The sequence below is a fragment of the Elaeis guineensis genome, chromosome 2 (assembly GCF_000442705.2).
Source record: "Elaeis guineensis isolate ETL-2024a chromosome 2, EG11, whole genome shotgun sequence".
Lineage (NCBI taxonomy): Eukaryota > Viridiplantae > Streptophyta > Magnoliopsida > Arecales > Arecaceae > Elaeis > Elaeis guineensis.
The window spans coordinates 101,730,043-101,737,995 of record NC_025994.2 but is presented as its reverse complement, the minus strand read 5'-3'; positions in this window follow the sequence as shown (position 1 = coordinate 101,737,995).

The window sequence follows — 7,953 nt, the reverse complement described above, 5'->3', positions numbered from 1 at the left end:
GGACGGAGCCCGGCTCCCGTAGGAGTCCGGGCGGAGTCTTCCTTGCAGTTGAAGTTGGGGACGGAGCCCGGCTCCCGTAGGAGCTCGGATGGCGCTTACCAGCAGTTGGAGTTATGGACGGAGTCCGGCTCCCGTAGGAGTCCGGACAGAGTCTTCCTGCAATTAAAGTCAGGTGCGAAGTCCGGCTCCCGTAGGAGTCCGGACGTAGCTTACCAGCAGTTGAAGTCGGGGATGGAGCCCGGCTCCCGTAGGAGTCCGGACAGAGTCTTCCTTGCAGTTGAAGTTGGGGACGGAGCCCGGCTCCCGTAGGAGTCCGGGCGGAGTCTTCCTTGCAGTTGAAGTTAGGGACGGAGCCCGGCTCCCGTAGGAGCCCGGGCGGCGCTTACCAGCAGTTGGAGTTGTGGACGGAGCCCGGCTCCCGTAGGAGCCCGGGTGGCGCTTACCAGCAGTTGGAGTTGTGGACGGAGCCCGGCTCCTGTAGGAGTCCGGGCGGAGTCTTCCTGCAATTAAATTCAGGTGCGAAGTCCGGCTCCCGTAGGAGTCCGGACGAAGCTTACCAGCAGTTGAAGTCGGAGACGGAGCCCGACTCCCGTAGGAGTCCGGGCGGAGTCTTCCTTGCAGTTGAAGTTGGGGACGGAGCCTGGCTCCCGTAGGAGTCCGGGCGGAGTCTTCCTTGTAGTTAAAGTTGGGGACGGAGCCCGGCTCCCGTAGGAGCCCGGGCGGTGCTTACCAGCAGTTGGAGTTGTGGACGGAGTCCGGCTCCCGTAGGAGTCCGGACGAAGCTTACCAGCAGTTGAAGTCGGGGACGGAGCCCAGCTCCTGTAGGAGTCCGGGCAGAGTCTTCCTTGCAGTTGAAGTTGGGGACGGAGCCCGGCTCCCGCAGGAGTCCGGGCGGAGTGATGGGAGTCCGCCATCAGCAGTCGAAAGTCGGAGGAGACTTGCAAGGGTCAATCCCGTCACAAACTTCGACTGAGGGTATTTTATATCCAACACCAGTCCCCCTACTTCCGAGTTTGAATTTCGAATGAAGGAAGTACAGAGAGATTTGCATAGCCGAAGTTGTCCCCTTAAACCCTGTGGACGACCGCCCCCAGATATTTTGGCATTAAATACGCACGTGCTGGAGTCTTTTTGAATCGGGGCGATACGAAGGGACCCTTCGAAATTCTCGTTGGTACGCTGGCCCAGATATGGTGCAGTAATGGCTCTGTCAGCCGTTAGCCGCTTTTAGCCGCCTGCCATGGCGAGTGGGACACGTGTCGAGCGTGGGCCGGTCTGGGGGGATTCGCGATCATTATGGCGTCGGATCCCAGGGTCTATTTAAACCCGCCCTTTCGCCTTTAGGGGCCCTATTCCGCCTGAGAGTTCCATCAGTATCCGCCCCTTCTTCGAGAGTCCCGATTCTCCTTGGCGTCTTCTTGGGCCATAGGCGTCCTTCGAGTCATCCCTTTCCTCGCCCCTCTGCATCCCTCAGGGCGATCTAGGTTAGTCCCAGAACCTCCGTTCTTCTTCTTGCCATTTAGGGGCCTTCTCTTCGCCATTTTCTTCTGTCGTATTCCTCCGAGTTAGTCTCCTGTGACATCTCGTCCTTTATCCCGTCTATTTTCTTCGGGATCTTTAGGGTCTTCATTTGAAGTAATTTGAAATGTCTTCCGGCACTTCTGCTTCCAGCGGTTCCGGGAGTTCTTCCGCCTCAACCCCCCAGATCCCCTGTTCTGTAGATGAACCCGCATCTGGGGTTGGGCTTCGTCCGATTTTTGCGTCGGGTGCCATTCCATGCTCCCTGACTCCGGATGAGCTCCTTCTAATAAGGGTTCAGTATGGAGTTCCTCCGAAGTACGATCTGGAGCTGTCTGGCCCCTCCGACCGGGCTAGCACTCCCCCACCCGATCATTTTTGCCTATATTAGGAGGCGTTCCGTGCCGGGATCCGGCTTCCGCTTCCGTCTTTTGTTGTCGCCCTCTTCCGCTTCTTAGATATCTCTTTGGCTTCGGTTGCTTCGAATTTCTTTAGATTTTTGATAGGATTTCTTTCCCTTTACCACGTAGTCGAGGTCCAGCCGTCCCTCTCTCTGTTTAGGCATTTCTATACCTTCAAGCGTCATCCTTCGGCGAAGGACTGGTGGTATTTCTCCCCTCAGTTTGGCAAGAAGGGGTTGCTGAAAGGTGCCCCCTCTTCAATCCACAACTGGAAGGAAAAATACCTCTTCGTCCACTGTCCGACCCTGAGGCTGGGCCTGCCCCCTTGGGGGTCTCTGAGGGACTCTGTCCGTCGGGCCCCTAGCCTGGGGGAGGACGACCTCCAGGCTGCCCGGAAGCTTCTTGACTACTCCGCTCCTTCCCTTCCCAACCTTCTGAGGGAGCAATTTTTGTTCAACATTGGCCTGAGCCCCCAGGATCCTGCGAGTACTCCATCTTTTCCTTTCTCTTACTTTCTTCCGTCCTTTTTCTTTTTCTTTCTTTTTCTTCTCTTCTCTCTTTTTTCTTCTTCTTCTTTTTTTTTCTTTTTTTTTTTTTGCATGCTACTCCTTCCTTTTTCACCCCATTATTGATTTCTGATTTTTGATTGATTTTTTTTTCTTTTTTTTTTTAGGAATGGACGCCGAAGCAGCACGGATGCTTGCCAGGGGCCTCAAGGCCCACAAAAGAAAGGGTGCCGCGACCTCCGGATCAGCAAAGAGGGCCAGAACGAAGGAGTCGAGCTTGGCCACGCCCGTCCAGGCGCTCCAGCGATCGATGTTCCCTCGGACGCCGAACCAACGGCCCCCGGGCCTCTTCGAGGAGTCCGTCGACTGGGGCTCCCATTTCGAGGGTCCGCTCCACGGAGGCGCCCGTAGTCGAGAGGGGGAAGAGAAGGAAGTCGGTGGCCCACAGGGTGAGTAGCCGTCGAGCCACCACTGACGAGTCCCTCGGTTCCGAAGAGGAGCCGGAGAATCCCTTCAATGACAGGGACTTGATCAAGCGGTTGATCGACGGCTGCATTCTGCCTGAAGTCGTCGAGAGGATCGACCACGTCGATCCTGAGCAGCGGGTTTGGGAGTCCCTAGGGTCCTTTCTCGAGGTAAACAAATCTTCATTTAACCGACTATTCGACCCTTGTTCTGATCCCCTAGCCGCCCTTGTAGATTGGGCACCAGCTCCTCGCCAATATCGAGGCGACGAACCGGACGAGGAGGGACGCCATCCAGGTGGAGGAGCATCGTCGGACCGAGGTCGCTCACCTCAAAGAAAAGGCAGCCGAAGTAGTTGCCCTCCAGGAGGCCCTAGAGAGAGAAAAGCAGGCCCGGGAGGAAGAGAGGCAGACCTCGGAGGAGACGGTGAGGAAGGCAGAGGCCGAGGTCGCCAACTTGGCGGAGCAGATTCTGGTCCTAATCTCGGAGGCCAGGGTTCTTGCAGTGGAGGAGTTCAAGACCTCTGCAGAGATGAGGGACCTAAACGTCAGGTTCGACCAAGAAGCATTCATCAAGGGGTTCAAGCTCTGCCAGGAGAAGGTGCCAGGAAATTTTCCGAGCTCGACCTCAGCTTCTTGGGCGAGGAGTCTGAGGATGAGGCCGGTCCTTCTCCTGCTGCTACTGCTGCCGCAGCCCCCCCTCCAGCAACACCGAGCTCTCCAACTCCTGCTTCTGAGGTCTGAGACCTCCGACCTTGTATCTTTCTTTTACCGTAATTTTTCTTTTTCTTTTTGTCTTCAAGAATCATTCAATCAATAAAGTTGAATTTCTCACCGTGGATGGCCTCTCTTCTCCCCCTTCCCCCCTTTTTATTTTTCTTTCTGCAATGAGACGTGCCTTGACGCTTCTGTCTCTCGATGGCAGTGTCCTGTCAAGGCACTTCTCCTGCCCCAGGGGATCCCGCTGAAGTCCACGATCCAGCGGCTGAAGAAGGAGGTTCTTCATGCGACAAAAAAATCGAAGAAGATGGAAGGCGAGCTTCGCAGGTTAAGGGAGGGTTACTCTGAAGCCACCTCGGAGGCCACCCGCTTCCGAAATCTCCACGTGAAGGGGATCATGGAGTATAGCCGAAGGAAGGCGGACTTCGTGAAGGAGCTTGAGGAACACAAGAAGAGTGCCAGCGATCGAATTTGGGCTCAAGCTGCCAAGATCAGCTCTCTCAGGGTGGAACTGTCAGCTGCGCAGGAGAGGATTGGCCAGCTGAAGGGAAGTTTGTCCCGGCTCTTGGCTCGGGCCGACGGCGACCGAAAGTGGTCAAAGAAGGTCTCCGACCTTCAGCAGCAGCTTCAGGATACCGAGGTGAGCCATGACGTGCATCGGGCCAGTTGGCGCAGGCAGATGGATGAATATAAAGGAAAACTCAGGGTGGCGACTGACGAAGTCGCCCGTCTTCAAAGGCAGCTGGCTGGTAGGGCTCAGCTCGCCTCTTCTTGGGATTCCAATGAACTCCAGTCCCTGAGAGAAACCATCGAATGGCTTTCTGTCGCCCTCGGGGAGAGGACGGCTGAGCTGTAGCAATTGAAGATCCAGCTGGCACACGAGCAGCAGGCCGTCACGGATGCGGAGGCGGAATCCGAGGTCCTGAGAAAGAGGCGGAGAACGAAAGCCAGCGACTTTGTCGGGCGCTCCAGGACGCGCTGCTGAAAAAGAGAGAGCTAGAAGAAGAAGTTGAGAATCTGAGGCAGTCCTGGATAAGGGGTGGAGCAGATAATTCTAGGTCGGAAGGAGCAGAGCTTCCCTAGGGCTCTTTTTGGCCTTCCGTCTTTTCATGTATACATTTTCTCTTTTGTTGTTTTGTCTCGCTTTTGTCGTTTTGCTTTTCTTCCTTTGGCCTTCTGGGCTTCGTGGTGTATATTTCTCAAATGGAATGAAAAGGAGATTTTGTGTTACCTCGTCCACGTATTATATTAAATTATCGTCCGCCGAACTTCTTTTGTCATTTGACTTGTCCGACGTTGATGTCATTTAGAGGTGCCCAGTTGTCGACACGCTGATTTGCTTTCCTCATCGTCCATGGCCGTGGGCTCGAGCTTGGTGGTCCGAACTCCGCATTACCTCGGAGGCGTCGCTGTTTTCTTGACCTGTGTCGAGAGCCTTCTTAGAGGCCAGGGGTGTTTGGTAGAAACTTTCCGTCTTTGTTGAGACGAGGTTCCTTAGGTCTTTGGTGTGGTTTGTCCTTCATCTATTTCCGACGTAGTTCGTCGCTTTCCTTTTTAATTTCTCTTTTCTTTTCGGAGTGAGGGCCCTTCCCTTGCTTTTTGTGGGATTGCGTAGAAGTGTGGAGGTGCCGCTGAGGGGCCTTTCCCCTTCATCCAATCTCGTCGGGCAGTCAGATTTTGTCACCGTCAGGACGAGGTTCTCCTTCTGTTCCTGACGGGGCCGTGGGGGCACATAAGGGCCATCGCAAGGGCCTCTCCCTCCATCCGGTCTAAAAGAATCGGGCCTTCGACTTTGCTCATGTCAGGATGAGGTTCTCCTCCTGTTCTTGACATGGCTGTGGGGAAGCATTAGGGCGTTGTAAGGCCTCTCCCCCCGTCCGATCTAAAAGAATCGGGCCTTTGACTTTGCTCATGTCAGGATGAGGTTCTCCTCCTGTTCCTGACATGGCTGTGGGGGCGCATTAGGGCGTTGTAAGGCCTCTCCCCCCCATCCGGTCTAAAAGAATCGGACCTTTGACTTTGCTAATGTCAGGATGAGGTTCTCCTCTTGTTTCTGACATGGCTGTGGGGGTGCATTAGGGTGTTGTAAGGCCTCTCCCCCCATCCGGTCTAAAAGAATCGGGCCTTTGACTTTGCTCATGCTAGGACAAGGTTCTCCTCCTGTTCCTGACATGGCGTGGGGGCGCATTCGGGCGTTGTAAGGCCTCTCCCCCCATCCGGTCTAAAAGAATCGGGCCTTTGACTTTGCTCATGTTAGGACGAGGTTCTCCTCCTGTTCCTAACACGGCCATGGGGGCGCTTAAGGGCCGTTATATGGGCCTCTCCCCCAATCTGATCTCAAGATAATCGGACTTTCATTTTATTTATGTTAGGATGAGATTCTCCTTCTGTTTCTAACATAACCTTGTTTTAATTGTTTGAAGGGGTTATCCCCAGTCGTAACAAATCCATGCCAAATGGAAAGAACATGCAAAGTCGAAAGGAATTTAGATTCAGGGCAAAGTCGTAAGCGATACATTTACAGGTTTCCCGAGTTCCATGATCGTGGAAGGTCTGCTCCTCCTTGAGGCCCTCTGGTGATGGAGTCGATGGTCCCGATTGGAGGCCGATCTCCGGGCTGCTCCTCCCTCCTTGGCGGTTCAGGTTGCGGCAGGGCCTTTGACCGATCTTCTCTACCCTCAGGCCGGCATCGGATGAACCTGTCGAGTCGACCTCGCCGGATGAGCTCTTCGATCTCATCTCGGAGCTGGATGCATTCCTCCGTGTCGTGGCCGTGGTCACGGTGGTAGAGAAAGAACTTATTGGGGTTGCACTTCTCGGGGTGTGTGCGCATCCTCTCTGGCCTAGGGAGCTACTCCCTGACCTCCATCAGTACCTGGGTCTTCGAGACATTGAGGGGGGCGTAGTTGCGGAATCTTCTCGATGGAGAACCCCGCCAAACCCAGCGATCCGGACTTCTCTGCCTACGTACTCAGGGAGGAGTATGGGCACGCTTGTGCCCAGGAGGGGATCGAGAACGTGGCCGAGCTTCTCTCGACCTTCTTTCGACTGCGGGCTTACTCGAGTCTCCCACCTGCCGCTCTCTCGCGGTCTCCTCATCCTTCATTTTGAAGGCTTCTTCCGCTCGGACGTACCCTTCAGCCCGAGCCAACAAATCAGCAAAATCCCTGGGGTACTTCTTCTCCAGGGAGAACAAAAGATCATTCTTCTGAAGGCCGCTCTTCAGAGCGGCCATTGCTACCGATTGGTTCAAATTTCGGACCTCCAGCGCTATGACATTGAAACGATTGATGTAGGCCCGAATGGACTCTCCTTCTCTTTGCTTGATATTGATGAGGGACTCCGAACCCTTCCGGGGGCGCCGGCTGCTGACAAAATGGGCCACGAATTGGGGCTCATCTGATCGAAGGAAAAGATGGTACCCGACTTCAGTGTCGAGTACCAGTTTCTCACCGCTTCCTTCAAGGTGGATGGGAAGGTTCGGCATAGAATGGCGTCGGGAGTGCCATGAAGCAGCATCATCGTCCGGAAGGCTTCCAGATGATCAACCGGGTCTGAAGTCCCGTCGTAGCTTTCGAACTGGGGGAGTTTGAAGTTTGGCGGGATCGGTTCCTGCATGGTAATTTGAGAAAAGGGAGGGTCAGTGCAAATATCCTCACCATAAGCGGGGGGAGCGTGGCGGAGTTCTTCGATCCATCGGTTCATCTCTTGGAGTCTCCGGTCCAAGAAATCCTCTCGACTTCAGGTCTTGAGGGTCCTCTGGCAGAATGGGGGCAGGGATCTTCCAGGGGTGGAGTCGTGATCCGATTGAGGGCTCTCCACCCTCGGGTTCGTCTTCCCAGGAAAGACGGGACGGCTGGCCCAAGTGGCCCGCCCCACCGCCGGATTCTGGTGTTCCGGTGACACCCTTTCCAGACGCACTGATGCCTGCAGCTACTGCTGCTGCTGTATGGCCTGCACGGCTTCAGTGAGGCCTCTGACCTGCTGCACCAGTAGATCAAAATGCTCTGCGCCGACCGCCGTCGCCGGAGGAGGAGGAGGAGGTTGGGAAACTGGAGGTGAGACCGGAGCCTGAGATCTGGCCGCGGAGGTCGTGGATCGTCGCATGGACGCCTTGCGGGGAGGCATCGAGCAAAGACCAAGTGGAGGAAGGAGGAGAGGGGGGAGCACGGCAAAGACGTCCGGGGGCAATCTCGTTGAGCGCTCCTTTAAGAACAAGGGCACCGCGATGGTTCAGCCCTTCCTCTAGCGCCAATCCTGTTGATGGAAGAATTCGCTTACGCCGGAGAAGCTGGAGTCGCGGTCGCCGTCGGGACCTGCAAAAGAAGTCTAAATCGGAGGTGG